General features: G+C 37.8%; 1 protein-coding gene across 3 annotated transcripts in view; it reads right to left on the minus strand.

Moving 5' to 3' along the window:
* Positions 1-8,075, minus strand: part of CHODL (chondrolectin) — a 57,297-nt gene that overhangs the window by 11,873 nt on the left and 37,349 nt on the right. The window lies entirely within an intron of this gene.

Below are 8,075 nucleotides of genomic sequence, written 5' to 3' on the forward strand. Positions count from 1 at the left end.
GGTTCACTGCTTACAATTCTTGTTGGGATTGAAGGTTTTTTCACTATGTACTTAATTTTGTAGCCGATCAAGAAAATTTGACAGTAGTGGAGGGCTGGGGGGTGTATTATATTTAAACATTGGCAAAAAAAGTAAAGCATTCAAGCTTTGTACTCTTAATTACAGTACATCACACTGAGCCAGCGTCGGTATCACATCCATTCTCCCCCAGAATCAGCAATTAATGACCTGTGATGACGCTTAGAGGCAGGAGGAAGCAGAAACCAGTGGAAGGCCATTAACCTCACAACAGTGTTTGAGTAATAGGCATTCAATACGTTGACACTGCTGAGAACAGCCAACTAATAACATAGCAGTTCCAGCAATGCAAGCAAGACCGCCGGTTGTCCTCTTTGTCTCATTAATTGTGATCTGGACCCAGGAGCAACACACTGAATAATAAGAACAAATTAAGAGACTGCCCCAACTAATTGTTAATGAAAAATAACAGGCTCGTATGAATGACCACGGGGAAACTGGAATTAAAGAGACGTCAAGAGGACAAATCAGCCTGAAACAAATAATCCTGGAGAGATGACCATGGAAGTCCCAATGGTTGATCCTAATACAATTATTATTTTTTTTAAATTTCTCCTAATTTATTATTAGGGGTTGTGATGTCTTCATTGTTTAAAATGGTTGTTCCTGGCAATACTCTAGCAATGCCATTAAGCCTAGTGATTTTTATGCCTGTATTTTTAAAGCAAGCTCTGTTTCCATTTTTATCTTCTACATCTTTTTCATATTTCTAAGTCTCAAAATACATCTGGACTACATTCCCTTGAGTTTTCAGTTTGTTCAGTTTTTTACTCCAAGAACTCTCAGACTTCAATTTGATTCCAGCACTTGTGAAATATTAAGTTGTCCAATGAGACTGTTTTGCAAGATAACAGAAAGAAGCCAAATTAAAAAAAACACAAAAAAACAGATTAGCCAGAAGTTTTAATGAGTAAAAATTATTTATGTAACAAAGCCAGCACAAGTTCAGAAAATGCCTAGGTATGACATATATGCTAAAAGTCTCTTCTCATTATCTTTGACGTACTAAAAATCAAATGCAGCAGAGATTTACTATTTATGGTGAGAATACAAGAATGATGATGAAAATTACCTTATTTATAAAATTAAAATAGCACTTCTAATTAAATACATAAGAGAGCTTTAAGTGTCTTGTAGAAATTCCTAATACAACTATTAGGTACTAGGAATGTCATTCTGTAGATAAATGTTAGTCTGTAGAGAAATAATAATAACAATAATAATTAAAGAAAAATCTATAGACAGGGATTATATTTAAAATAATTAAGAACTAATACTGCACAAGCCCCGGATAATAGCCATCCTTGGCACTCTCTATGCCGGGCACCCTCTCTTTGGCTGTGGATGATGGAGTGGTCCAGGGGTCTTAGATGCGGGGATGGAGACTGGTAGTTGCACAGCAGGGGGAATCTCAGAGGATCAGGACAGCGGCCAATTACCAGCTACAGACAGATATTAACTCCAAAGTGCATTCATTGAATACCAGCTGTGTCCACAAATTTTAAACTGAAAAGTCACTAGCAGTTCAGATCTAGCAAAGCAGGTTTAAGGAAATTATAGATACACTGTAGTTTTTATGGTATCTATATATAAAATCAGTTAAAGCTGACACTGGGAATTTCTTCATATCCAGTTCTCTTCTACTACTGATTTCCACCTTATTGTGCAAATTTGGTCCAAGTTGCAGCAAAATCAGCAGAAGCAGCAGCTACTGAACGGCTCACCACCATTTCAGCTGATCACACTTGGCTGTAATAGCAGTGGAACTCCCAACAGCTGGGAAACAAATGTTGCCCTAATTCCCAGAAAAGTCCCATTAATACGGATCTTCTCGAAGCAACTTTCCCACTTCGGTAAAGGCTAATCTTCTTAGGGAACCTTTATAATTAGCTCCTTTCTCATTCTGTGAGATCACGTGGAGAATTTCCTTTTCTCTTACTTTTAAATATTATATTCAGATAAAATCCTCCATCGACTATTCTGACCAGTAGGAAGCTAGTCTTCCATCTACTATTCTACCACCCATAAAATATTCAGATAAATATTCAGATAACCGTAGAGTAGCTTTTATCACACTAAGGCTACCTTGATACTGTCTAACAATAATTTACTAAATGTTACCTAACACCTGTAGTGGGAAACCTCCCTTGATTGTTGGCTTATGTGCAAGAAAGACCTTTCACCCAGGATACTACACCTCCTGGTTTCATACATACACACACACATGCACACACACGCACACTCACGCACAACTACATACATACACATGCACTTTAATTTAGAGATAATTTTCAGTATCGCCTACTAAAATAAACATTCCTATCATTATCACAGCTAAGATTCTGCTACTATTTCCACGCATAGATAATTCTGTCCTTTTTCTTAGTCATGAAAATTCCTTTAGAGCTAAATATTGGCAGGGTTTTCAATGCTTTTAGCAACAATGTAAAAGCAGGGCCAAACTCATAAAGTCATGGCAGTTTACTTTTTTCTTCCTGAATAGAAAGGATCTATGACTTGGTTTTGTTTTGCTTATATTTATCAATTTTCTGGAAGTTGAGTCTTCATTTAGTTATGAAAGTAATAACATTTTTCTTATACCTCACACTAGAATCATAATATTGTCAACATTAAATAAGCATTGAATTTATATCATATTTTTCAGTAAAAACATGGAAGATTTATTATGAATTCCTGTTGTTCAGTTATGATCTACCTTTAGTTGCAAAGAAAAAAACAAGTTGTGCAAAAGAGGACCTACATGATAAATCTTCCCCAAACCAGACTGACCAGACTTGGACATTTTACTAGAATCCCACAGAATAATTTGTTTTTCATAATTCTTTCTTATTCTACTCAAAATCAAAGGAATAAATATGCTGCAACTACAACATACAATGTGACATGACCTCCGATAGTAAAACTTTCAAACTAAAAAAGGGAATGCTCTCAATCATAAGTATTCTGCTTTCAGTGTTTAATATTACACCTACTTTTTAAGACTTTTTCATCATAAAAATGTTTTGTTATAATAAACTTTATTTTTGCAGGAGATTTTATAATGCAATTAATTGCATAGCGCACTATTAAGATTGTGCTGGAATCCATTTTCCTATATTGATAAACAACCAAAACTGTAGTCTTGGTCATTGTTTGCATGACCAATGGTCATATTGCATTGTTTGCAATATTCTGTGGCATCTGCAAGCCCTACATCTCCACCTGGGAAATATCACAAACTTTCTGAGAAGGGGATGAAATTTATTTTTTTAATCCAGTATTTAAAATCAAGATCTAGATAATAAATTGTAAACCAAGTAGATAAATTGTAAACTGTGTGAGTGAAGAATTGAAGCATTCAATCACTAAGAGCTGGCTTGGAATCCCAGAACTGTACTGGAACTGTGGGGACGTTGGGGACATTATTTAAACTTTCCTGACCTCAGTTTTCTCACCTAAAAAGTGAGAGTGGTTAGGTGTTTTAAAGAAATAATGACAATAATAATAGCCTGACAGGGGACTTCCCTGGCTGTCCAGTGGTTAAGACTCCGCGCTTCCACTGCAGGGGGCACGGGTTCAATCCCTGGTCAGGGAACTAAGTCCCACATGCCATGTGGCACGGCCAAAAAAAAAAAAAAAAAGCTTGGCATTTATCAATAGTTTAGTGTGCAGGGCCTCACTGCTAGCACAATCCACCCCTTTGGGGAAATTAGGAAAGATGATCTCTCCTGGTGATACAGGCTGCTCAGCTTGAAAAAGTTATGCTCTCCTCCAGGTTGCCTCAGCTGCAGGCACGGGGACTGCCGCGTTGAGCGCCCTCTCACAGCTTCTTGGCGGGCAGCTGCGTCCATGAAACAACCTGCACTACTGTGTTTGAACCCCTTGAACCCTGCAACAACTCTGTGATGAAGGTGCTTTCATCCCATTTTAAAAATGAGGCAAGGGAAGCATAGAAAAGTTAAATAATTTGCCAAACTCACATGGCTCATAAATGGTAAAGGGTTTAGAACCAGGCAGACTGGCTCCACAGTTCATACATGTCCCCAGATTTCTATGCTGCCTCCGTGGAGGTCTCAGATATATTTTTCTAAGGTGAAGAATTTCATGAATAAAGGGATTGATTAATATGTACATTATTACTATGACCTATGCTACCATGTTCAGCATTGGTCCGTTATTGATACCGGAGCGCTAACATTGAGGGTTGTTTCTAAGCAGAATGTAGATTTTCTTTTACTGAACATTTAGACACAGGATCCATATTGGAACATCTATCTCAGATTTTCAGACCCTTTATGTCCTTAATGATTTTTTTTATCTAGCCCTTCTAGTTTCCAAGTAAAACAAACAAGGTCCAAACTGAACTTTTTCCCAATTACAAGGAGTATAAGTTTAGTCAAATTGTCAGGCTGTGTTACATTATCAGTAATATGTTAAAACAGTGAAAGAAACAATCTTGCGTCCATCCGTCCACCTGTGTGCAAAGTACTTAACAGAAGAGAGAGAGTTGGAGAAAGTAAAACTGCTAGTGAGACCATCAGCTGAATTTCCACTTTGGACACCTTTATACAACACCTTTCTAATGTTAATGTAACAGATATTGCCATCTTCCAGAAAAAGAATTACAAAAACAAAACCATAAAATGATGAAAAACAGCCATTAAGGATTAATGGCTATGGTGAATGTGTAGTTTATTACATGACTGGTAATAAGATTAATTTGTTCCTTTCTTGCCCAAGAGATACTTAAAGTAATTGCATCTCTGAAAACTGCACTGTCATCACTTTATGCTTTTGATGATGTCATGGAAAACAGTACCATAGGCTGGGATACGCTCAGCAGTTTTTTCTTTTTAATTTTAAAAAGTTTTTGTATCTCCCTTGCTATTATATTGATGTATAGGTTACTGGTCACCACCCATGATTTTGCAGTATTCTGTGGCATTTGCATGATCAAAACGGAAGTGTCTAAATCTCCCAGTCTTCTAAATAAAATGTTTGCCAATTTAAATATGTTCAAATTAATACATATTAAAGTGTTCTGCAGAAATGTGGAGGTACCATGAAATACACTTAATGCTTTCTGCAGCATAAACAGGTTGATGGATCACTGCTGTGTACACTAAAAAGAGAAAGTAAAAACAAACACGCACACATTACTTCAAAACACTTCAAATGCTTAAGAATATGCATGTGCTCTTCAAACATATCCTCCCATCTCAGAGACCTGAATTTTGAACTCTTCTTTTTCATATGTATCCTTATCCCCAAAAGTAAAATCCTCTTACCTTTGTTCTAAAGAAGGTGTCATTACCCACCAGTCACGTCACAGATTTAAATGATGGCAGACCCCAGAGATATCCTCTACACATCTGTGTGTACAACAAATCAGTACAGGTCCAAGACCTTAAAAGTAGTTCTCAAGTTAGAATCGCAAATTCACTAAAAAATCTTTGATCATTATCCTTATCGTTTATATTTTTATTGCATATCCATGAATCAAAATAAGCATAGCCAATAATCTACACAAACACTTTTCTATTACTGCTAGCTGCTATTAAATCTTATGGGGCAGATTATGATGATTTTTGAAATGTTATTTCTCATTTAAATATTTTCACTTCATTTATAAATAATGCTCTCGACTTTTAAAAGGGTGGTGTATTTAAAAGTATCAGAAAGTATCTTATTGAATAAAGTACTAAAATGAGAATTTCGATAAAGCATTATTTTGAGTTCCTGTCTTTTTTTCTGCAGTAATTATTTTGGTACACTGAATAGAAATTATAAATGGTTGTGCTGATATTCAATAATTAGAAAATGTATTCCATATATTGTAAGTATGTTCCTAATAATGGCCCCAAAGAGCTTTTCACTTGACAGACAGCTGAGTAGAATTCTGGTAAATGGTCCCTAACGGCATGAAAAAGTTTATGTACTTCTCAAAGCTTAACATCAACCAGGGAGACATTAGACCTACTTTTTCCAAAATGTCAGGCTTTAGACTCCTCTGTACTCATGCCATTATGGCTGAAATACATATTGTAAAAAATTAGTCTTCAAAGGATAAAATCACAAATCAATCTCTAATGGTTAGATTTCAATGTGAGTTTGTAAGGCCAAAGACAATTAAATTATTCATAAGAAAAACATAACTGTTTTAATATCAAGTAAACATCATCATTTATGTTAAATCAAATAGATCATGTTCAGTTAATTAGAAATTTTCCAGATGGCACCTACAAGATGCCTATAAATACTTAATAGGAAAACAGAGCAAAAGGTTTGCAGCAATTTATGCAATAATAGAACACAAAATAAACTTTTCATCAACAATTTTTTTAAGTTCTTTTTTTTTTTTTAACTTTACGTATTCTTTTTATCCCTTTGCAAAGTTTAAGGCATACAATAAGAATATACCTAGTGGATACTATTTAAGTCAACGAAGTGTTTCTATGTGTTTAAGAAACACCTTATGCTCAAAGCCTGATCTCTGCTGTTAATTCATTTGCAAGAATAAATCTGACAGAGACAAGGGCAGTCAGATATGTAATTTACACATTCAGATGAGTTTTATGGTGAACTTATTATTAAGCTAAAATAGGGGGAATGGGATCTAATGCTATGGCTTTTGTAGCCTCCTTGTTTGATACCGTAAAGTTTTCATTTTGTAAATGAATATTAATAACAGCCTGAAAAAAATGTAAGCAACACGCACTTCCAAGTGACATTTCACAATGTATTTAATTCCAGTGTCTCCTGAGGGCCAAAAAGTTAGTGGAGAGTGATTGATAACCAGACATTGAAGGACTATATTCAGTAGAACATCACATTGCTGAGGGAAGATCAGTAACGATTAAGCTTAATATGCCAGTTTCTAAAGGTCTAGTTTCACAACTGATTAAGTTGCTGCTACCTGTCATCTACCTCTACTTCTAGTGACACCTGTTACACAGATGCACTGAATGTGAAAAGGAGCTCGTGCTTTTTACGTTAAAAAACTTCCCACACTTAAAACACATGCCCACATACATTCAACAAATATTTATTGCAACACTTTAATTAGCATCACAAGAGATTTCAATAAGGATAGCTATGCTCAATTTTCCTGTAAGGCCCTATTCATTCATCTTAGGCTTTTGAGAATCTTTAGGTTTTTTAAGAGACCTTCCCCAAAAGTAAGGGAGAATGAATGCGACATGAATTGCTCAACAATAGGACAATGAAAGTGGAAGGAAAAGAAAGATCAAAGCCAACTCCGGGAAGCTTGCCAATTCCGATCCATTTCCCTTGCACTGACTCGACCGACCTAATTGGGCACCTACTGTGTGCACAAACCTGCATCGATGACCATGTACACCTCAACCCAACTCGAGCAGACTTCATGTTCTGAGAAGTCTCCAGCTTGGAATGAGGTGTGTAAGGGCGTCCTCACACAACGACCAGTCCTCTGGTCTTTGTCAGCCCTCCTGAGAACAAAGGCTGCATGCCCCTGGGTCCGTGAGCCCCACACAGCGAACAGGTCTGGTCTCGGAAATCATCGGAGGGAACCCCGTGCGGGCGAGGACTGAAGTCGAGCCAGGTCGACAGGGGGTGGCATTTCTGCAGCGGTTCCTCTGTCTCTGGGCTCCCTCTGCCTACGCCGTACCCCACCCCTTCTACAGGTACCAGCCCTGCCCTGCGGCCAACTCTCTTACAAAGAAAGTCGACATTAGTCCTAGACAACGCTGTACTGCTCAGGATGAAGCGGGGCTCGCTTCGCAGCTACTGAACCTGGCGCTTCCAAAACAATTAAACTTTTCTCTGTGTTTAGGGGGGCTGGGGAGAAAGCAGAATACAATCAATTTCCCCCTGCCTCCTCCGGCCCCCTACCTACCCAGCACGGGTTTCCAACCCCTCGGAGAGCCTCCACCCCAGGACAGGCCGGCCCGCACCGCCCTCGCGCCCCGCCGCCCCCTCTCCCGGCTCGTGCGCTCGGCGGACGGCCCCGGACTCAC

The sequence above is a fragment of the Balaenoptera borealis genome (assembly GCF_965194805.1).
Source record: "Balaenoptera borealis genome assembly, chromosome: 5".
NCBI classification, from domain to species: Eukaryota; Metazoa; Chordata; class Mammalia; order Artiodactyla; family Balaenopteridae; genus Balaenoptera; species Balaenoptera borealis.